The sequence below is a fragment of the Globicephala melas genome, chromosome 8, assembly GCF_963455315.2.
Source record: "Globicephala melas chromosome 8, mGloMel1.2, whole genome shotgun sequence".
Lineage (NCBI taxonomy): Eukaryota > Metazoa > Chordata > Mammalia > Artiodactyla > Delphinidae > Globicephala > Globicephala melas.
In genome coordinates, this window is record NC_083321.1 from 96,511,334 (window position 1) to 96,534,165 (window position 22,832).

At 40.9% G+C, this 22,832-nt stretch overlaps 1 protein-coding gene across 1 annotated transcript in view; it reads left to right on the plus strand.

The window, feature by feature from the left end:
• Window positions 1-109: 109 nt before the first annotated feature.
• SORL1 (sortilin related receptor 1) overlaps window positions 110-22,832 on the plus strand; it is a 258,242-nt gene continuing 235,519 nt past the window's right edge. Inside the window, exon 1 of the mRNA XM_060304206.1 lies at window positions 110-300. The gene's annotated coding sequence lies outside the window, so the exon portion shown is untranslated. The remainder of the gene's footprint in view (window positions 301-22,832) is intronic.

Consider the following 22,832-nt stretch of genomic DNA (forward strand, 5'->3'; position numbering starts at 1 on the left):
TGGTAACAGTTTTGTGGCGCCTAACGTGGGGCTGTGCTCTCGCGACATCTGGCTCCCCGGGATTTTCCGAGCAGAGCCTCTGGACATGGCGTCGCGCCGGGATGGTGGCAATGAGCCCGCTGCTCTGGCTAGTTGGCCCCGAGAGGCGGATTTGGGGGACACTTCTAGCAGCTGCTGAAACCATTTTTGGGGGGGAGATCCTCCCTGTTTCTCTCCTGCTCGGCGCTGGCTGCCAACGTACGCTTTTCCTTGGTGGAATGGAAACATGCATCTGGATGAGCTGACGAGCTCCAAGACCGTGTAAGTCCACCGGTGTGCACCCGGGCAAACTTCTCTTTTGAGCACGAAGTGATATTTGGGCATTTTGCCAGTTGGTTCTGATGGGTGTCTGACGTTGAGGACCGTTTGTGAGCACTGAGTGTCATTTGGGGACTTGGCCATTTGGGTGTCATTTGGGCATTTTATTGGCTCCAGAGTGGCGAGCAGCTGGACGCCACTTTTGGTAACACTCTGGGTCTCCCCACCTCTGAAGGTCTCTCCATCTCTTGTCTCTCTCCCTACCTCTTTCTCTGTCTTGCAAAACTGGGATCATGAAGTACACAATGTTCTGTAATTTGCTGTTTGGTTTAATCCTATGTAAGAAATACTTTTTCCATTTTTAAATGCAGACAGCCACGAGAGGATGATTCAGCTCAAAACTCTTAATTTAGGGCATGTTGATGTGCAGCTGCAGTTCTCCCATTCACAAATACTCACTGAGTGCGCATCGGGGACCAGGCTCAGGGCTGGTGGTGAAAGAGAGCTAATCTCGTGGAGTTTACAGTCCAGTAGGGAGGAACGATGCTAAACGAGTCATCACCAGCGGGGTGACTATTACATAAAGAGAAGCACACGCGTTCTCAGGGAAACATAACAAGGGCCAGGTTAGGGCAGAACAATGGTAGCTCAGAACTGTGTTCCTGAAGAGGAAATCCCCAGATCTCGCTGACATTATCTCAAGGCCAGCTTGCATGCTTGCTGACTCTCTCCATGCGTGACAAGCGCATGGGTCTTTCAGGCTGTGTTTTAAATAGAACTCTGCTCTCCAAAGTCAAGCCATCACACAAATTCAGTGCGGGAGGAAATGAACCCTCTCTTATACCGCTCTGAGAATTTAAACAGGTACACTCCTTCTAGGAAAGCCATTTGGTGACATGCATTTGAAATAACAAGTTTAAAATGGCTTAAGCTTTGATCCAGAAATTACTTAGCAAGAATCTATCCTAAGAAATTAGTGAGAAACTTAGACACAATTTTATGTACAGAAGGTTCTTAGTACAATTGTTTACAATAATGGAGAGGGGACTGATAACCTAAATTTTCATCGAAATCAGAAAGGTAAAATAAATTATAGTCCTTTCAGTGGGATATTATATAATAAATAGGAATAGCTATCATTTGTTAAGCATTTACTGTGTCCTAAAAACCTATTTAAAGCTTTTACAATATTACTTTCACAGAATATTTAATTTATGGGAAATACTTATTATATAAGGTTGAGAGGGAAATGGGAGTCAACAGATTTTATTTATATTCCAATTTGTATTTTATCATGCATTTATATGCACATACAATGAAAAAATACCAGAATGCTAATGACGGTGGGATTACCAGTGACTGGTAATTTTTCTTTTTTCTATATTTCTAAATTTTCTGTGATAAGGATCTATCAAACAAATTGATGTCTTTTAAGACATACTATCTTTTTTTTTTTTGGCCATGCCACGAGGCATGAGGGGATCTTAGTTTCCCGACCAGGGATCTAACTTCCTGCAGTGGAAGTGCAGAGTCTTAACCGCTGGACTGCCAGGGAAGTCCCAAGGCATACTATCCTTTAAAAGCACATTCAAATGTTATTAATGACTCCTTTGGATTAAATGCTTAACTATGAAAAAATCAAAGGCCAGAATATATCAGATGGTTGTTAATAAATCTGCAGGTGGCCCTGCTTCCTAAGGAACAGTGGGTTTGCAGGATGGGCACCAGATCCACCTCTCCACAGGTCAGATCCTACCTGGGTCTCCTTAGATAATTTGGAGTTGCTTCAGAGAGAATCTGGGCTTGAATCCTGATCCTATTACTTAGTGGGTAGACCTAACAGCTCACTTCACCTCTCAAATTCTCAGTTTCCTCATCTGTAAAATGGGAATCATAACATCTACCTCATGGAGTTGCTGTGAGGGTAAAACGATGCCCAGTCCAGGCAACTACCTCTGCCAGGTGCCTGCACATGCTGGCTTAGTAGCAGCAGCTGGGCGCTGCCCCGAAGGGCCCACAGTTGAGGTTTACTGTGATTGGGTTTGCTGGTGAGACACACACAGGTTCTGCCTGTGGGCTGGATTATGCTTAGCTGAGGGTTCCATTTCATGGATGACAGCTGTGGCGAAGTTGAAGCATGACCTTCAATCTCCTGCACTGCTGACGGGAGGCCTGGTTCTGACAAATGGTCCTGCGCTCTCAGCACCCATCACTCACGCCCTGTCAGAAGGAGCTGGTCACTGTTCCGGCCCAAAAAAGGGGGAGAGGAACGCTATTTAGGCTGCCCAGCCACAGTGTTTTTTCTCTTTTTTTCTTTAAAAGGGGCTCAGGACAGTACCATACATAGCCAGATATTTCAACAATCAAGGCTTTAGGGAGTAATTTTTAACTTTTATTTTAAAGGAATCTCTGAGAAGTTAAGGTTCTGAGGCTTGCAGAGAGACTAAATAAAAAATGTAACATTCTGGCACTCGTTGCCAGAAGGGTTGTTGTAGAGTTATTCCCCAGGGCTGGCCTTAAAATAACACCTCCTTTGGAATTTTGGAAGATGTACTGACAACCTGTTTTGTCAAATGTTTCTTCTTTGGGTGTTGGGGTGGTTACCAGGCTGAGCATAAGGGACACACACACACACTTACCATAATCAGTGTCAGGCACTTGAACTGAGTTGCATTGCTGACTGCTCTCAAGCTTGTGGTCCATTGTAGCACCTGATTCTTTTCACCGACACGCTCAGCTCTTACCCTGCATTTGTGCGAATGAGTTGCCCTTACCTGCATTTATCCCAACCAGACATCAAAGTAGTGGTTTCTGACTTACTGCTTCTCCAATCTCATGGACCAGTTGAACCACAGGGAAAGCCCAAATGGCAGCTGTCCTAGATCTATGGATGTGTGGGAGTGTTACCCCTAAAAACGAAAGCTCACATCCACGGGGGCTCTACAGGCAAAGCAATAATTTCAGAGCTGAACATCAGCAGGAAAACTAATGAGACCATTTAAAACGTGTGTTAACATGATATGAGTGTAAAATTAACAACCCTTTGATCGCTGAGTCGCAAACACCCTTCTGAGGTCAATCCGGATGCCACAGAGAAGACTGTCTCTCCAGGGCAGTGTGCCAGCCAGGAGCAGGAAGGCACTGGAGCCTGGGGATGACCCAGCTGCATCTTAAAATTAATACTGTGTTAAACTAGCCCCCCATGTAAGTGCTATCATCCTGGACTGCTTGTGGGAGCAACAGCTGTGTGTATGCAGAGTCCCGCCTCAGGACCATTCTTCCTCCTTTGGTTAATCAGTGCCAAACAATAAAGGCAACACTGCTGCATTAATAATCACTATCTACCGCTTCTCGAGTGCTGACTAAGCACCCAGCGCTGCGCTCAACCCTTTATGTGCATTACCTTGATTAGTCCTTCTAACGTCACTGTGAGGTGAGCACTTACCTAAAAGGTGTGGAAACTGGTGCTGTGAGTGTGACTTGCCCAGCCTCACAGGCAAGTGGGTGAGCTAGAATTTTTGCTTGTGTCTACCAGACGCTAACAGATCCTCTTTCTTTTTTTAAAAGAAAATGTTTTATTTAAGTATAGTTATTTACAACTTTGCACTAATTTCAGGTATACAGCATAGTGATTCAGTTATTGTTTTGCAGATTATATTCCATTATAGGTTATTACAAGATAATGAATATAATTCCCTGTGCTGTACAGTAAAACCTTGTTGCTTATCTATTTTCTGTGTAGTACTTTGTATTGGTTAATCCCATGCTCCTAATTTGTCCCTCTTCCCCTTCCTCTCCCCTTTGGTAACCCTCAATTTGTTTTCTATGTCTGAGTGTGTTTTGTTTTGTATATAGATTCATTTGTCTTATTGTTTAGATTCCATATATCAGTGATATCATATAGTATTTGTCTCTCTCTGACTTATTTCACTAAGCATAATATTCTCTAGGTCCATCCATTTGCAAATGGCAATACTTCATTCTTTTTTAAGGCTGAGAATTATTCCATTGTATATATATACCACATCTTCTTTATCCATTCATCTGTTGATAGACGTTTAGGTTGCTTCCATGACCTGGCTATTGTAAATAGTGCTGCAATGAACATTGGCATGCATGTGTCTTTTTGAATTATCGTTTTCTCTGGGTATATGCCCAGGAGTGGGATTGCTGGATCATGTGGTAGCTCTATGTTTAGTTTTTTAAGGCTACTATTTTCCATAGTGGCCGCACCAATATACATTCCCACCAACAGTGCAGGAGGGTTCCCTTTTTTCCATACCCTCTATGGCATTTGATATCTATAGACTTTTTTTTTTTTTTTCTTTCGGCACGCGGGCCTCTCACTGCTGTGGCCTCTCCCGTTGCAGAGCACAGGCTCCGGACGCGCAGGCTCAGCGGCCATGGCTCACGGGCCCAGCCACTCCGCGGCATGTGGGATCTTCCCGAACCGGGGCACGAACCCGCGTCCCCTGCATCGGCAGGCGGACTCTCAACCACTGCGCCACCAGGGAAGCCCTCTATAGACTTTTTGATGACGGCCCTTCTGACTGGTGTGAAGTGATACTTCATTGTGGTTTTGATTTGCATTTCTTTAATAATTTGCAATGTTGAGCATCTTTTCATGTGTCTGTTGGCCATCTAACAGATGCTCTCTTAACCTGCAGTGGGTACTTCCTTCTTACGAAGGGTCAGTCGTAGGCTTCCTTCATGCAGGTCAGGGGGATTGCTCTAGCGTCTTACAACCAAAGTCCAGATACATTTCAGACTGACAGATGCTTATCTGTTTTTCTGATGGGGTGGGGTAGAGGTACCTGCATTTTGGTTTCGTAAGGTCTATTCCTAATCGCACCACCATCAATAGAACATAAGAAAAGGCAGGAGCAGGCTATTGTTGAAAGGCAGCCCGGGAGTTGGAAGAAGTCGTACAGAAATGAATCTTCCCCACAGGACATCTGGGCATCTGTTTGTTGCCCAGCACTTTCTGAACTAATCTGGGTCAGAGAGCAGGCAACTGTGACCTCATCCTGATGGCCTGCCATCATGGATAATGGGAAGCCACCCAAATGGCCACACCACCCACCTCATACAGATGCATTCTAACTCCACCACCCCTTCCTTCCCCATTCCAGGGACCCCTGAGCCGACAGCAGGACTGCCTTGCTGAAGTGTGTTTCCTGAGACACTTTAGGGCCAAGTCCTGGCATATCGTGTCGTGTCGCAGAAGCCACACTGAAGCCAGCCTCTGTCAGCAGAGACTGGAAGGCCTTCCTGAAGCTGTTAGAAATCCAGCCAAGAAACCCATCCCTCCTTCTGAGAAGGGAAGAAAGAGAGGCAGTCAGTTGACAAGGAAGGAGAGATCCTGGCAAGAAGCATAACTCAGCTCCCAGTGCCAGGGTAAGAGGGAGAGAAAAAATTAAGAAAGAAACAGCCAGCAGCTTATGCTCCTTTATATTTTCACAAACAAGATCCCCTGGCTGACCTTTCAGGCCAGCTGAGCATGCAAATAGGGCCCCCACGCTGTATCTCTCTGCTACTGTCTCCATGGCTGCTCCCAGACCTTGCATAGCCTGCCTGGGACTGCCTCCGTTACACCAGCGAATCCCAAATAAACACAGCCTGGCTGGAGGCAAAGGTGGAGCCAGGATTAAGGATTCTATCAGGATGGTCCTGGGGGCCCATGTGCTGAAGTCTGTTCTGGATCATGAGTCCTGCTTGCTAAGGCACAGGCTCACCCCCTCATGCAGAGAGCAGGAGTGTGCCAGCTACACCAGAGTGGGAAATGGGCTCCCCATGCTGGATCTTAAGAGCTTGGGCCACTCTCCCACTCACTCTCTTAAAAGCATAGAAAGATAAATGGCCCTACAGACCACCAGAAAAGCATCTGCTTGTCCTTTGGCTTATACTTCTTTTTTAGCACATCACACCTCTCCACCATCCCCCAAATTCAATACATTCAACACCATCCACAATTTAGCCTGAACTTAGTCTCCAAATCTGTCTCCAGCTACCAGGACACAGACAATCTGGGCAAGGGCCCATTCTCTAACCTCCTATCAAACTTGCCGTGTCTTTGCTTGAGCCATTCACTCTGCCAGGCATGCGCCCTCCTCACCTCCTCTTAGCCAGTAAAACCCTACCTGTTGCCACGGGCCAGCTCAGATGCCACCTCTATCATGATGCTCTCCCTCATCGTTCCAGCCCCAAGCTATCTATGAAATATGGACAGGACCCCTCATATGGCCCTTCCTGGTTCTCATGTTTACTGTGCTACAAAAGCTCTTTGTGGTTAGCGAACGTTTCTTGTATTGCTTTGTATTTCTTAAATCAGTTGGTTCTATACAGTGCAGCCATTCTTTCTCGTTGTTCTATCAAATTCCAATGCCTGCCTTCTAAATATGGTATCCCTGTGTCCCCTCTAAGTGATGAACTTTCTGACCTTCTTCCTGGTCTGGTGGTCTCTGCAGATTCTGGCACACTCAGAACTACACTTTGGGAGGTTCCTCTGGGCGTTTCAGAGGGAGTGGAGCTGGGAAAAGAGTCTGGTCCAGGGTGTTGCACAGCGTTTGCATACCTTCATATAATTTGTGCATGTGGAATTGTGTGATATGGCCATCCTGATGAAACCAGAAGGTGGAAGATTTGTTAAGAGCCCTTTTTAACAGTCCAGGAGAAAATCCAACATAACTCAGCTGAAGGAGAGGCAGAGGAAATGGGGAGAGGAGGACAAATACAAGCAACGTTATAGAGGGAGATGTGTAAGACTCTAGGGAGACTGGCTGTTTTACACTTAACCTAATATCCATTCTCTCTTCTTGAAACAGAATTCTGATTGATCTTCCCTTGAGGAACCAAGTTTATCAGCTCAAGCCATAAGGCTTGAGTGGAGCACATACCCCAAACTTGGCCAGTGAGAACACCATATCCCCCAGGGACTGATTTTTCCTGGTGCTATCAGAAAAGAGACTCTTTAAAAAAATTTTTTTTTTGCTGTGGTGAGGCTAAAGACCCTCCCAAGAAAGAAAACAAATAGAAAAAACAAAGCAAAAAGATAGAGTCCAGTTAACATTTTTGAGACTTTAGATCCTACTGTGGTGGAAATCAGTGAACTTCCCCATCATATGAGCTAGTCCATTTCCTTTGGACATAAATCAACTGAGCCATATTTCCACAACTTTCAACAGAGGGTCCTAACTAACATAAGGACTGGGGGCCAAATGTTGGACACAAGGGAAACTGAAGAGTCAAAATGTCCTGATGTTTGGGGAACTGGGAGGAAGGTGACTACCACCATCAATTGCTATAAACACAAACGACAAAAAGGTCATGTAAACATCAACGTTTAGAAAACAATACACGATATGAGCTAAAATTCATGTGAAAAATCCAAGCAAGATTAGTGTGTTCAGAGCAAAAAAAGAAAGTAGGGAAAACGGTACAATTTTAACAACCAGTAGAAGGCAGAATCAGTTCAGTTGCTATTCACCGTCAAGTGACCTCTTCAAACGGAAAAGAACAGCACAAATACTACAAAAAGAAACATCAGTGAAGATGTGTGACGCTCTAGTAAAAAAAAAAAAAAAAAGAATTGACTCACTAAACGTGTGTTCATGTCTCCAGGCTGATTTGTTTTATATCCTTGAATATTGGAGGAACTTGCAGGTGTGGACTCAGCATCACTCCAAGTGACCTTTGAAAAATCATGGAAAATAGCAGATATGCCAAAAGATAACGTCTCCACTTTCAACAAAGGAAAAGGGATGGCTTTGGAAAACTTCACATGGCAAATCTAGACCTCAACCTCCAGCAGAAGTCCAGAGTTGATTATTACACAAATGGTTGCGAATACTTAAAAGGTGAACATAGTAGTCACCAGTAACAAGTGTGATTTCACATAGAAACAAGGCATATGAGCCTAACACGTCATTTCCAAAGTCTTTACAATGCCCACGAGGCCCTTCGTGATCTGGCTCCTGCGTGCCTCTCCTTCCTGGTCCCTTACGCTCCCACCTCTTCTACTTTGGCCCTTGCCCCACAACATATAGGTACACACGTTCACTCTGCTCCAACCATCCTGACCTTCATTCTGTCCCTGGGATGCTCCAAATTCATCCCTAGTGCAGGGACTTTGATCTTCCTACTCCTGGGACCTGGAGCCCTCGTCCATCTCAGTGTAGCATAGCACGGTCCTTCTCATCTATTAGATCTCATCTCAATATTACCTTCTCAGTAGAAGACTTTATTAAAAGGACCTTATCTAAAATGATGGGATTTGCTTACCTCCTTACTCTCTCTCTCCATTCCCTAAAGCTGTGCTGTCCCACGCAGTAGCCACATGTGGCTGTTGCACACTTGACTATACTAAGTCCTCACTGATATTGTGTAGTTAGGTGAAAATACACTGGACTTTGAAGACTTGGTATGAAAAAAAGGATATAAAATGCCTCATTAAAAAATAATTTATATATCTTGAGTTATATACAACATACTGTTAAAATTAATCCCACCTGTTTCCTTTTACTTTTTTTTAATGTAGCTACTCAAAAAATAAATTTTTTTGTGTGGCTTCTGTTACATTTCTGTTGAACAACAGTGCCCTGGCGGGGTGGGGAAAGCTTAAGAAGAAAGACCTTATCTGTGTTGTTTGCTGTAAATATATATCCACACTTGGAACCATAGCTGATACATACTAGGTACTCAATAAAAAGTTGCCGATTGAGTTAATGATCTGCTTTTTTAAAAAAATAGGGTCACTAGATCGGTAGCTCTTGGAAATGCTTTGTCTTTCCTTTCATCAGAGCTTTTGACAAAAGTTGTTATTTGTTCACAGCAAATTCAAAGTCAATTGAAGGATCATGCCCCAGGGACGTTGATTTGAGGTCACTGGGATAAACTACTTTCAGAAAGAAAGAGGGAAAGCAAGTTCAAATTATTGGATGTCACGGAATCTAAGTCACCATCTATTGTAAATGTTGCATCATTTTATATATAATACAACTAAGAAAAACACCACTACCAAATAAACTAAGACACAGCATTGATTCTAAGCTATCATCAGAGGTGTCAAAATGTGGGGGAAATGTGTGTCTTAGAATCAATGAAATATTGTATAAATGTCCCCAAAAAGGAAGATGATAATTCCCCTTGATTGTCCAGCCAGACTCCATCTGGACCATACATGTGGAGGAGGTCATCCTCTCATTCCTTCATTCCTTTCCTCACTTCACTCTGATGGGAAGAAGGTCTTTTGTAAGACAGTTAAGAAGCCAATATTTTTATCATAGTAACTCTTTGAAAATATGCTGTGAGAGATGGTCCAAAAGTGGTGTTGGGATCGTTCCATTCTGAAGAACGTGGAACACTTAAATGTACTCTTACGACCGAAAGTAGGGAATTCAGCCATCCTTTGAGGGAGGACCCAGGGAGTTTTGGGTATGGAGTGAAGAAGGAGGGACCCCAGAGAAAGAAGGGGACTCCATGAGACCCACGGGGTTGGCTGTGAAGACTGAAAACATCTGCAGGAGAAAGCAATGTTTTGGAACGTCCTTTGAGTTCTGTGTGGTTATGACAAACTGGTTGTACTGTTTTTCTTTCTGGTAACGGATTATGCCTGCACTCCTCTGCAGGATCCTGGGCATATGAACTCTTTTGACTACAACAGCTTAAGAGAGGTATTGACAAATTATCTAGACTGATAATTCTCAGGTAGCGGTTTGCAAACCATGAGCACTGGTGGGTTCTTTGACACTGTGTGCCCCTTGGGGTGCTGTGGAAGGTACCCAAGCAGGCAGGACATGAAGCTTCACCCCAGGTTCTCTTTATTGTTTCTCTCTATTTTGCTTGCATGCAGGTCTTCTAGTAACCCAGAGTTGCCGGGACCACCTTCAGATTTGAAGATTCCTTACTCATAGGTCTGTTTTTCAATCTTTAGAGTTAGCTAGTAGAGGTTGATAGGCTACACTTAGAATTAACATGTATGATAAGACCTCACCCTTATCACTGGAAATAGCCTATATTTGAAAATTCCTTGAATTCAAAACTCCGTCCTAATGGCCCTCTTGCTCACTACCCTCCCTTGAAGGTCCTGCTTCTGTGTAAGATTTTGTTTTCTACCTATATATCACTTGGCTAAAATAATTTTGAAGACCACTAATCTGAAACAGTGGTTCCAAAACATAGTCAAACAGTGATATACTTTGCTATCACAACATCACTGATGTTACAGTACAGATTCTTGGGTCTCATCCCAGAACTACTAAGTCAGAATTTCAGGCTGTTGTCCAATAATAAAGCCAATTGCCTGACAAACAGGTGACCTGTCCATCACTGGATGTGTTGAAGTGGAGGTTAGATGATAAGATTTCAGTAAAGTCGATGGAAGTTTCTTCTTTGGGAGTTACTTTGACTTAGAAAATCTCTTTAATATTACCTCCAAAGTCTCTGACTTTACGACTAAAAGGCCCCCAGATTCTCTGCCCTTAGCACTAGTGACCTGGTGGACTTGTGGACTGAAACAACAGAGATCCAGGCATCAGTGGAGTGTTAACCCCCCCAGAAATACTACAAGTGCTTTAACGGGAATAAGGCTTCTTTATGGTACTTATGCATTGGTTCTGATATATTTCCCAGACGGAAAAAATCAATAGAACCAACAGAGAGGGAAAATGACAAGGATAATTCAAATTCATCTTTCATAGAAGATAGTAAATGTTTACATTTGAATATGGAATACCTATTGATATATTACAAACCGGATAATGCAACTTAATTAGCAGGCACCAACTCAGCAGGAGTGACAGTGCGTTCCTGCTTCTTCTGTTCTTCTCTCCACCTCATTTTCTTCTTCCTCACCAGGGATAGATAGCATAAACTCTAAGACTGAACATGTCAGTGCCTGCCCCTCTGCATCTCTCAACGGTAGGGTCTAATCACGTAGGTTCAGCCCTGCCCTACTTCTTCTTCTTTTCTTTTTTCATTTGGCTGTGCCCTGCAGCCTGTGGGATCTTAGTTCCCCCACCAGGGATCGAACCCACGCCCCCTGCAGTGGAAGCTTATCCCCTGGACGGCCAGGGAAGGCCCAGCCCTGCCCTATTTCTGAGCCAATCCTGAGCAAGTTGTGCTTGCATGTATTCCTTCATTCAACAGATATTCATTGAGCCCTTGGTTTAAAACACGCCTTATATAATGGGAATAAAGATATGAAGGACATAATCCCTCCTCCTTCAGGGAAGCAAATAGGGAATTCTAGTAATCAAACTTGCGTAAATCCAATGTCTGATTATGAGCACTCATTTGTATCAGCCTTTTCTTAACCCCAAGCACACACGCCCAAGCCATTCAACAGGATTTCTGCCTTTCTCCATCACACCCCAGTTCCCATGCTGGGACTGTAGGCTTGCCTTGAGCCCCACCTCACTTGATTGAAATCCTACTAACAGGTACCACTTTATTCTCCTGGGGCCAAAGTTGATACCCTTGATACCAGGATCCAACTGAGACGGCCTCTTGCCATCTCCCCCTCTCCATCCCCGTGCTGCCACCAGCCTGATTTTGATGTAAATAGATTTTCCTAGGTCTCATGAATCTGAGGGTATAGATGGGATCATAGTAACCATAATAACTCATCTTTGGTACTATTGGCAGTTACAGGTATGGGTTCCAATATGTGTTATGGAGTTCTTAATATTTTCATTTTTCATTCCTGGATCGCTTCACTCCAATAATTGCTGGACCTGGAGGCCCTCTCAGAAACTGACTGGATGCTGTCCTGAGAATTGCCCCTCTTCCTTTTTGAGTGAGACTTTTCCCCAGAGTCACATGCCTGGTGATCTCTTAGGATAAATTCTCATCCTTGCGTCCTTATGAGAATTGTCTTCTGACAAGCCGCCCAGTCAACTCACCAAATTTCTGAGGCTCATCATCTACCTTAACAGACCAACTGCATCAGGCCCCTTGGACGTTTACATCGCCTCAGGTCCGGCTCAAGTTTGCCCAACCCCTATGGCTGCTGCTGTGGTTTGAATTGTTCTCCCTGCCCATAAGAGATTTGTTGAAGTCCTAACCCTTAGTATCGCAGAATGTGACCTTATTTGGAAATAGGATTGTTGCAGACATAATTAGTTAGGATGAAATCATGCTGCAGTAGGGTGGGCCCTTAATCCAATATAAGTGGTGTCCTTATACAAAGAAGGAAAGTAGATAAAAACTTGCACAGATGGAAGGCAACATGAAGACACACAGAAAAAATGCCATGTGATGACAAAGGCAGAGATTGGAGTGATGCTGCCACAAACCAAAGAATACCTGAGGCTACCAGATTCTGGAAGAGGCATGGAAGGATCCTCCCCGACAGGTCTGAGTGGGAGAATGGCCCTGCCAAGACCCTGATTTCAGACTTCTAACTTCCAGAACCATGAGACAATAAGTTTTTCCTGGCGTAAGTCACCTGGGTGTGGTAACTTATTACAGTAGCTGTAGGAGACTAATACAGATGCCATATTACCCTCTTGGTTATCTCTGTAGGGGATTCGAAGGAAGGAGGGAGACTACGGTCCTGCTCTACCATAAAACTGTGTGTCTGACTTTAGTCCTTTTTACCTTAGAACTGTGTTATTTATCCCCAGAGTCACCTGTCCCTCACTCTTGCTCATTCCCTTTTCCCTGCCAGCTGCTGAGACTCTTGCTGGCTTCCCAGCTTACCTATTTGATTCGTAACAAAAGCAAAGACTCTGTCTTCCTGATTTACATCTTAGGGACATAAAGAAAAGCAAGTGATTTTGTGTACAAGATTTGTTCTCCTAGCATCTTTGGGGTTGCAGGCTATATGAAGAAAAAAAGGCAGACAGTATGCTGCCAGTCATATTCCAGGATAATACATGCTCACTATCAGAGTAGATTTGCATTTAAATTATTCATCCACCGGCGGTGCTGATCCATACCACCTCCCCTACCTTGTGAGAAGAGATAAGGAGATAAACTGTTGCTTCAAGACTGAGCAAAATTAATTTACCTACGGGGAAATGGACCTATCATCACAGATTCACTTATCATATTATAAGCTATACTAACTCATAAAACTAAGAAAAGTTAGAATTCTTCATTGCCAGTTTAGAAATCGTCTCAAGCTGGTTTAAGAAAAGAAAATTATTAAAAAAAACAGAAACAAAACAAAAAACTAGGATGTGCGCAAAGTGAAGGGCCAGGAGAAGGGCACTGGAAGTAGAGACAGAAAAGCCATCTGTATTTGCTCTCCACTTTTCTCTGCTCTTCTCTCTCTAACTGATTTGTTTTTTTATTTGTTTGTTTGTTTGTTTTTGTTTTGTTTCTGTTTTGTCCTTGTTTTCCGAGGACCAGCTTTCTTGGTGCATCCACCTACTTGGTGGAAATGCTTCATAAATTCATGCTACAGGTTGAGCAATTAGTCTTCTCTTAGTCTCAATTACTAATTCCTGGCAAGGGACTCTGATTGGCCCAGCTCCAATCGAGAGCTCACCTCTGCACCAATCAGGTGTAGTAGGGGTGGGGTAAGGCAAGGAGTGGGCAGCACCATAAAGCTGGAACATGGCTGCCGAGGGTCACCTCTTGTGGCTGTAAATAGCAGTGTCAAGGAAAACGGGCTAGCTGAGCAAACAATCGTAAAGATGTCTTTTACTATGATGCTCTAAGAAGCTTCTCTAACCAGCCACACAAACACAATAGTAATGTCAGAAGACTAGAAATAGACCAGCTAATCAGCTCCTTCCTTGTTCTCAATAGGACTCAGAGATGGGATTAAGGGACAAATCCTAGTGACTGACACCATGCTTTACTTAGAATTACCCCTCTGTTGACAGCTCTTTCTCCCAGGATGTGTTCTCTGGCAGGAGATTCCTCAGTCTTTTAAGCAAATGAGTTCTGTTAACACCAATAAGCCACAGTGCAAAGAGAGTAAAAGATCCTCTAGACCACTGAGTGTGGGCTCTATATCTGGGGCCAAGGAAGGAGTCAGGTTAAAAATATGAAAGGAGTCAGCTTCTTACTCAGAGGATAATTTTTAGGATGCGTTAATTGCCAAATGCTTCCTCCTTACTTACTTCTAGAGAATACAGTGTTGGGTGCAGGAAAACAAGTTACTGTATAGAATGATCTGGGTTCAAATTCTGTTCCCACATTATCATTAAGACTTGAACAAAGACAGAGAAGGACAAATACTGTGTGGTATAATTTATATGTGGAATCTAAAAAAAAGAGGAACTCAGAAGCAGAGAGTAGAATGGTGGTTGCCAGAGGCTGGGGCGGGGGTGAGGGAAATGGGAAGATATTGGTCAAGGGTACAAACTTTTAGTTATAAGATGAATAATTTCTGAGGATCTAGTGTACAGCATGGTGACTAGAGTTAGTATTACTGTATTATATACTTGAAATTTGCTAAGAGAATAGATCTTAAGCATTGTCACCATCCCCCCTAAAAAGGTAACTATATGAGGTGATGGATGTATTAATTAACATGGTTGTGGTAATCATTTAACAGTGTATATCAGTCATCATGTTGTACACTTTATTTTTTATTTTATTTATTTATTTTTATACAGCAAGTTCTTAGTTATCTATTTTATTTTTTAATATAATTTTATTGTTTTTATACAGTAGGTTTCTATTAGTAATCTATTTTATACATATTAGTGTATACATGTCAATCCCAATCTCCCAATTCATCCCACCCCTGCTTTCCCCCCTTGGTGTCCATATATTTGTTCTCTACGTCTATGTCTCTATTTCTGCCTTGCAAACCAGTTCATCTGTACGATTTTTCTAGATTGCACATATATGCATTAATATACGACATTTGTTTTTCTCTTTCTGACTTACTTCACTCTGTACGACAATCTCTAGGTCCATCCATGTCTCTACAAATGACCCAATTTCGTTCCTTTTTATGGCTAAATAATATTGCATTCTATATATGTACCACATCTTCTTTATCCATTTGTCTGTTGATGGGCATTTAGGTTGCATCCGTGACCTGGCTATTATGAATAGTGCTGCAATGAACATTGGGGTGCATGTGTCTTTTTGAATTATGGTTTTCTCTGGGTATATGCCCAGTAGTAGGATTGCTAGGTCATATTGTAATTCTATTTTTAGTTTTTTAAGGAACTACCATACTGTTCTCCATAGTGGCTGTATCAATTTACATTCCCACCAACAGTGCAAGAGGGTTCCTTTTTCTCCACACTCTCTCCAGCATTTGTTTTTTGTAGATTTTCTTATGATGCCCGTCTAACCAGTGTGAGGTGATACCTCATTGTAGTTTTGATTTGCATTTCTCTAATAATTAGTGATGTTGAGCAGCTTTTCATGTGCCTCTTGTTCATCTGTATATCTTCTTTGGAGAAATGTCTATTTAGGTCTTCTGCCCATTTTTTGATTGGGCTGTTGGTTTCTTTAATATTGAGCTGCATGAGCTGTTTATATATTTTGGAGATTACTCGTTTGTCCGTTGATTCATTTGCAAATATCTTCTCCCACTCTGAGGGGTGTCTTTTCACCTTGTTTATGGTTTCCTTTGCTGTGCAAAAGCTTTTAAGTTTCATTAGGTCCCATTTGTTTATTTTTGTTTTTATTTCCATTACTCTAGGAGGTGAGTCAAGAAAGATCTTGCTGTGATTTATGTCAAAGAGTGTTCTTCCTATGTTTTTCTCCAAGAGTTTTATAGTGTCCGGTCTTATATTTAGGTCTTTAATCCATTTTGAGTTTATTTTTGTGTATGGTGTTAGGGAGTGTTCTAATTTCATTCTTTTACATGTAGCTGTCCAGTTTTCCCAGCACCACTTATTGAAGAGACTGTCTTTTCTCCATTGTATATCCTTGCCTCCTTTGTCATAGACTAGCTGACCATAGGTGCATGGGTTTGTCTCTGGACTTTCTATCCTGTTCCATTGATCTATATTTCTATTTTTGTGCAAATACCATATTTTCTTGATTACTGTAGCTTTGTAGTATAGTCTGAAGTCAGGGAGTCTGATTCCTCCAGCTCCGTTTTTTACCCTCAAGACTGCTTTGGCCATTTGGGGTCTTTTGTGTCTCCATACAAATTTTAAGATTTTTTTGTTCTAGTTCTGTCAAAAATGCCATTGGTAATTTGATAGGGATTGCAGTGAATCTGTAGATTGCTTTGGGAAGTATAGTCATTTTCACAATATTGATTCTTCCAATCCAAGAACATGATATATCTCTCCATCTGTTTTGTCGTCTTTGATTTCTTTCATCAGTGTCTTATAGTTTTCCAAGTACATGTCTTTTAGTTCCTTAGGTAGGTTTATTCCTAGGTATTTTATTCTTTTTCTTGCAGTGGTGAATGGGATTGTTTCCTTAATTTCTGTTTCTGATCTTTCATTGTTAGTGTATAGGAATGCAAGAGATTTCTGTGCATTAATTTTGTATCCTGCAACTTTACCAAATTCATTGATTAGCTCTAGTAGTTTTCCAGTGGCAACTTTAGGATTATCTATGTATAGTATCATGTCATCTGCAAACAGTGACAGTTTTACTTCTTCTTTTACAATTTGTATTCCTTTTATTTCTTTTTCTTCTCTGATTGCCATGGCTAGGACTTCCAAAACTATGTTGAATAATAGTGGTGAGAGTGGACATCCTTGTCTTGTTCCTGATCTTAGAAGAAATGCTTTCAGTTTTTCACCATTGAGAATGATGTTTGCTGTGGGTTTGTCATATATGACCATTATTATCTTAAGGTAGGTTCCCTCTATACCCACTTTCTGGAGAGTTTTTATCATAAATGGGTGTTAAATTTTGTCAAAAGCTTTTTCTACATCTATTGAGATGATCAATTGGTTTTTATTCTTCAATTTGTTAATATGGTGTATCACATTGACTGATTTGTGTATATTGAAGAATCCTTGCATTTCTGGGATAAATTGCACTTGATCATGCTGTATGATCCTTTTAATGTGTTGTTGGATTCTGTTTGGTAGTATTTTGTTGAGGATTTTTGCATCTATATTCATCAGTGATATTGGTCTGTAATTTTCTTTTTTTTGTAGTATCCTTGTCTGATTTTCTATCAGGGTGATGGTGCCCTCATAGAATGAATTTGGGAGTGTTCTTTCCTCTGCAATTTTTTGGAAGAGTTTGAGAAGAATGGGTGTTAGCTCTTGTCTAAATGTTTGATAGAATTCACCTGAGAAGCCATCTGATCCTGGACTTTTGTTTATTGGAAGATTTTAAATCAGAGTTTCAATTTAATTACTTGTGATTTGTCTGTTCATGTTTTCTATTTCTTCCTGGTTCAGTCTTGGAAGTTTATAGCTTTCTAAGAATTTGTGCATTTCCTCCAGGTTGTCCATTTTACTGGCATAGAGTTGCTTGTACTAGTCTCTTATGATGCTTTGTATTTCTGCAGTGTCCATCATAACTTCTCCTTTTTCATTTCTAATTTTAATGATTTGAATCCTCTCCCTCTTTTTCTTGATGAGTCTGGATAAAGGTTTATCAATTTTGTTTATCTTCTCAAAGAACCAGCTTTTAGTTTTATTGATCTTTGGGTTTTGTTTGTTCTTCTTTTTCTAGTTCCTTTAGGTGTAAGTTTAGATTGTTTATTTGGGATTTTTCTTGTTTCTTGAGGTAGGATTGTATTGCTATAAACTTCCCTCTTAGAACTGCTTCTGCTGCATCCCATAGGTTTTGGATTGTCGTGTTTTCGTTGTCATTTGTCTCTAGGTATTTTTAATTTCCTCTTTGATTTCTTCAGTGATCTCTTCATTATTTAGTAACATTGTTTATCCTCCATTTGCTTTGTTTTTTTTTTTTTTACATTTTTTCCCCTCTAATTTCTTTCTTTTTTTTTAATCTTTATTGGAGTATAATTGCTCTCCAATGGTGTGTTAGTTTCTGCTGTATAATAAAGTGAATCAGTTATACATATACTTATGTTCCCATATCTCTTCCCTCTTGTGTCTCCTTCCCTCCCACCCTCCCTATCCCACCCCTCTAGGTGGTCACAAAGCACCGAGCTCATCTCCCTGTGCTATGCGGCTGCTTCCCACTAGCTATCTATTTTACGTTTGGTAGTGTATATATGTCCATGCCACTCTCTCACTTTGTCACAGCTTACCCTTCCCCCTCCCCATATCCTCAAGTCCATTCTCTAGTAGGTCTGTGTCTTTATTCTCGTCTTACACCTAGGTTCTTCATGACATTCTTTTTCTTATATTCCATATATATGTGTTAGCATACGGTATTTGTCTTTCTCTTTCTGACTTACTTCACTCTGTATGACAGACTCTAGGTCCATCCACCTCACTACAAATAACTCAATTTCGTGTTTTTTTTTTTTTTTTTTTTTGGTGGTACGTGGGCCTCTCACTGTTGTGGCCTCTCCCGTTGCAGAGCACAGGCTCTGGACGCACAGGCTCAGCGGCCACGGCTCACGGGCCTAGCCACTTCGCGGTATATGGGATCTCCCCGGACCGGGGCGTGAACTCCTGTCCCCTGCATCGTCAGGCAGACTCTCAACCACTGCACCACCAGGGAAGCCCAATTTCGTTTCTTTTTATGGCTGAGTAATATTCCATTGTATATATGTGCCACATCTTCTTTATCCATTCATCCGATGATGGACATTTTAGGTTGTTTCCACCTCCTGGCTATTGTAAATAGAGCTGCAATGAACATTTTGGTACATGACTCTTCTTTAATTATGGTTTTCTCAGGGTATATGCCGAGTAGTAGGATTGCTGGGTCATATGGTAGTTCTATTTGTAATTTTTTAAGGAACCTCCATACTCTTCTCCATAGTGGCTGTGCCAATTCACATTCCCACCAGCAGTCCAAGTGTGTTCCCTTTTCTCCACACCCTCTCCAGCATTTATTGTTTCTAGATTTTTTGATGATGGCCATTCTGACCGGTGTGAGATGATATCATTGTAGTTTTGATTTGCATTTCTCTAATGATTAATGATGTTGAGCAATCTTTCATGTGTATGTTGGCAATCTGTATATCTTCTTTTGGAGAAATGTCTATTTAGGTCTTCTGCCCATTTTTGGATTGGGTTTGTTGTTTTTGTTATTGAGCTGCATGAGCTGCTTATAAATTTTGGAGATTAGTCCTTTGTCAGTTGCTTCAGTTGCAAATATTTTCTCCCATTCTGAGGGTTGTCTTTTGGTCTTGATTATGGTTTCCTTTACTGTGCAAAAGCTTTTAAGTTTCATTAGGTCCCATTGGTTTATTTTTGTTTTAATTTCCCTTTCTCTAGGAGGTGGGTCAAAAAGGATCTTGCTGTGATTTATGTCATAGACTGTTCTGCCTATGTTTTCCTCTAAGAGTTTGATAGTTTCTGGCCTTACATTTAGGTCTTTAATCCATTTTGAGCTTATTTTTGTGTATGGTGTTAGGGAGTGTTCTAATCTCATACTTTTCCATGTACCTGTCCAGTTTTCCCAGCACCACTTATTGAAGAGGCTGTCCTTTCTCCACTGTACATTCCTGCCTCCTTTATCAAAGATAAGGTGACCATAGGTGCATGGGTTTATCTCTGGGCCTTCTATCCTGTTCCATTGATCTATATTTCTGTTTTTGTGCCAGTACCATACTGTCTTGATTACTGTAGCTTTGTAGTATAGTCTGAAGTCAGGGAGCCTGATTCCTCCAACTCTGTTTTTCGTTCTCAAGATTGCTTTGGCTATTCGGGGTCTTTTGTGTTTCCATACAAATTGTGAAAATTTTTGTTCTAGTTCTGTGAAAAATGCCAGTGGTAGTTTGATAGGGATTGTATTGAATCTGTAGATTGCTTTGGGTTGTAGAGTCATTTTCACAATGTTGTTTCTTCCAATCCAAGAACATGGTATATCTCTCCATCTATTTGTATCACCTTTAATTTCTTTCATCAGTGTCTTATAATTTTCTGCATACACGTCTTTTGTCTCCTTAGGTAGGTTTATTCCTAGATATTTTATTCTTTTTGTTGCAATGGTAAATGGGAGTGTTTTCTTGATTTCACTTTCAGATTTTTCATCATTAGTGTATAGGAATGCCAGAGATTTCTGTGCATTAATTTTGTATCCTGCTACTTTACCAAACTCATTGATTAGCTCTAGTAGTTTTCTGGTAGCATCTTTAGGATTCCCTACGTATAGTATCATGTCATCTGCAAAGAGTGACAACTTTACTTCTTCTTTTCCAATTTGCATTCATTTTATTTCCTTTTCTTCTCTGATTGCTGTGGCTAAAACTTCCAAAACTATGTTAAATAAGAGTAGTGAGAGTGGGCAACCTTGTCTTGTTCCTGATCTTAGTGGAAATGCTTTCAGTTTTTCACCATTGAGGATGATGTTGGCTGTGGGTTTGTCATATATGGCCTTTATTATGTTGAGGAAAGCTCCCTCCGTGCCTACTTTCTGCAGGGTTTTTATCATAAATGGGTGCTGAATTTTGTCAAAAGCTTTCTCTGCATCTATTGAGATGATCATATGGTTATTCTCCTTCAATTTCTTAATATGGTGTATCACATTGACTGATTTGTGTATATTGAAGAATCCTTGCATTTCTGGGATAAATTGCACTTGATCATGCTGTATGATCCTTTTAATGTGTTGTTGGATTCTGTTTGGTAGTATTTTGTTGAGGATTTTTGCATCTATATTCATCAGTGATATTGGTCTGTAATTTTCTTTTTTTTGTAGTATCCTTGTCTGATTTTCTATCAGGGTGATGGTGCCCTCATAGAATGAGTTTGGGAGTGTTCCTCCCTCTGCTATATTTTGGAAGAGTTTGAGAAGGATAGGTGTTAGCTCTTCTCTAAATGTTTGATAGAATTTGCCTGTGAATCCATCTGGTCCTGGGCTTTTGTTTGTTGGAAGATTTTTAATCACATTTTCAATTTCAGTGCTTGTGATTGGTCTGTTCATGTTTTCTATTTCTTCCTGATTCCATCTTGGCAGGTTGTGCATTTCTAAGAATTTGTCCATTTCTTCCAGGTTGTCCATTTTACTGGCATAGAGTTGCTTGTAGTAACCTCTCATGATCTTTTGTATTTTTGCAGTGTCAGTTGTTACTTCTCTTTTTTCATTTCTAATTCTATTGATTTGAGTCTTCTTCCTTTTTTTCTTGATGAGTCTGGCTAATGGTTTATCAATTTTGTTTATCTTCTCAAAGAACCAGCTTTTAGTTTTATTGATCTGTGCTATCGTTTCCTTCATTTCTTTTTCATTTATTTCTTCTCTGATCTTTATGATTTCTTTCCTTCTACTAACTTTGGGTTTTGTTTGTTCTTCTTTTTCTAGTTCCTTTAGGTGTAAGGTTAGATTGTTTATTTGGGATTTTTCTTGTTTCTTGAGGTAGGATTGTATTGCTATAAACTTCCCTCTTAGAACTGCTTTTGCTGCATCCCATAGGTTTTGGATAGTCATGTTTTCGTCGTCATTTGTCTCTAGGTATTTTTAATTTCCTCTTTGATTTCTTCAGTGATCTCTTCATTATTTAGTAACATTGTTTATCCTCCATTTGCTTTGGTTTTTTTTCTTTTTTTTACATTTTTTCCCCTCTAATTTATTTCTAATCTCATAGCATTGTGGTCAGAAAAGATGCTTGATATGATTTCAATTTTCTTAAAGTTACTGAGGCTTGATTTGTGACCCAAGATGTGATCTATCCTGGAGAATATTCCGTGTGCACTTGAGAAGAAAGTATAATCTGCTGTTTTGGGATGGAATGTCCTATAAATGTCAATTAAATCTATCTGGTCTATTGTGTCATTTAAAGCTTGTGTTTCCTTATTAATTTTCTGTCTGGATGATCTGTCCATTGGTGCAAGTCAGGTGTTAAAGTCCCCACTATTATTGTGTTACTGTTGATTTCCTCTTTTATAGCTGTTAGCATTTGCCTTATGTATTGAGGTGCTCCTATGTTGGGTGCATATATATTTATAATTGTTATAGCTTCTTGTTAGATTGATTCCTTGATCATTATGTAGTGTCCTTCCTTGTCTCTTATAACAGTCTTTATTTTCATGTCTATTTTATCTGATATGAGTATTGCTACTCCAGCTTTCTTTTGATTTCCATTTGCATGGAATATCTTTTTCCATCCCCTCACTTTCAGTCTGTATGTGTCCCTAGGTCTGAAGTGGGCCTCTTTTAGACAGCATATATATGGGTCTTGTTTTCGTATCCATTCAGTGAACCAGTGTCTTTTGGGTGGAGCATTTAATCCATTCACATTTAAAGTAAATATCAATATGTATGTTCCTATTACCATTTTCTTAATTGTTTTGGGTTTGTTTTTCTAGGTCCTTTTCTTCTCTTATGTTTCCCATTTAGAGAAGTTCCTTTAGCATTTGTTGTAGAGCTGGTTTGGTGGTGCTGAATTCTCTTAACTTTTGCTTGTCTGTAAAGCTTTTGATTTCTCTGTTGAATCTGAATGTGATCCTTGCCGGGTAGAGTAATCTTGGTGGTAGTTTCCTCCCTTTCATCACTTTTAATATATTGTGCCACTCCCTTCTGGCTTGTAGAGTTTCTGCTGAGAAATCAGCTGTTAACCT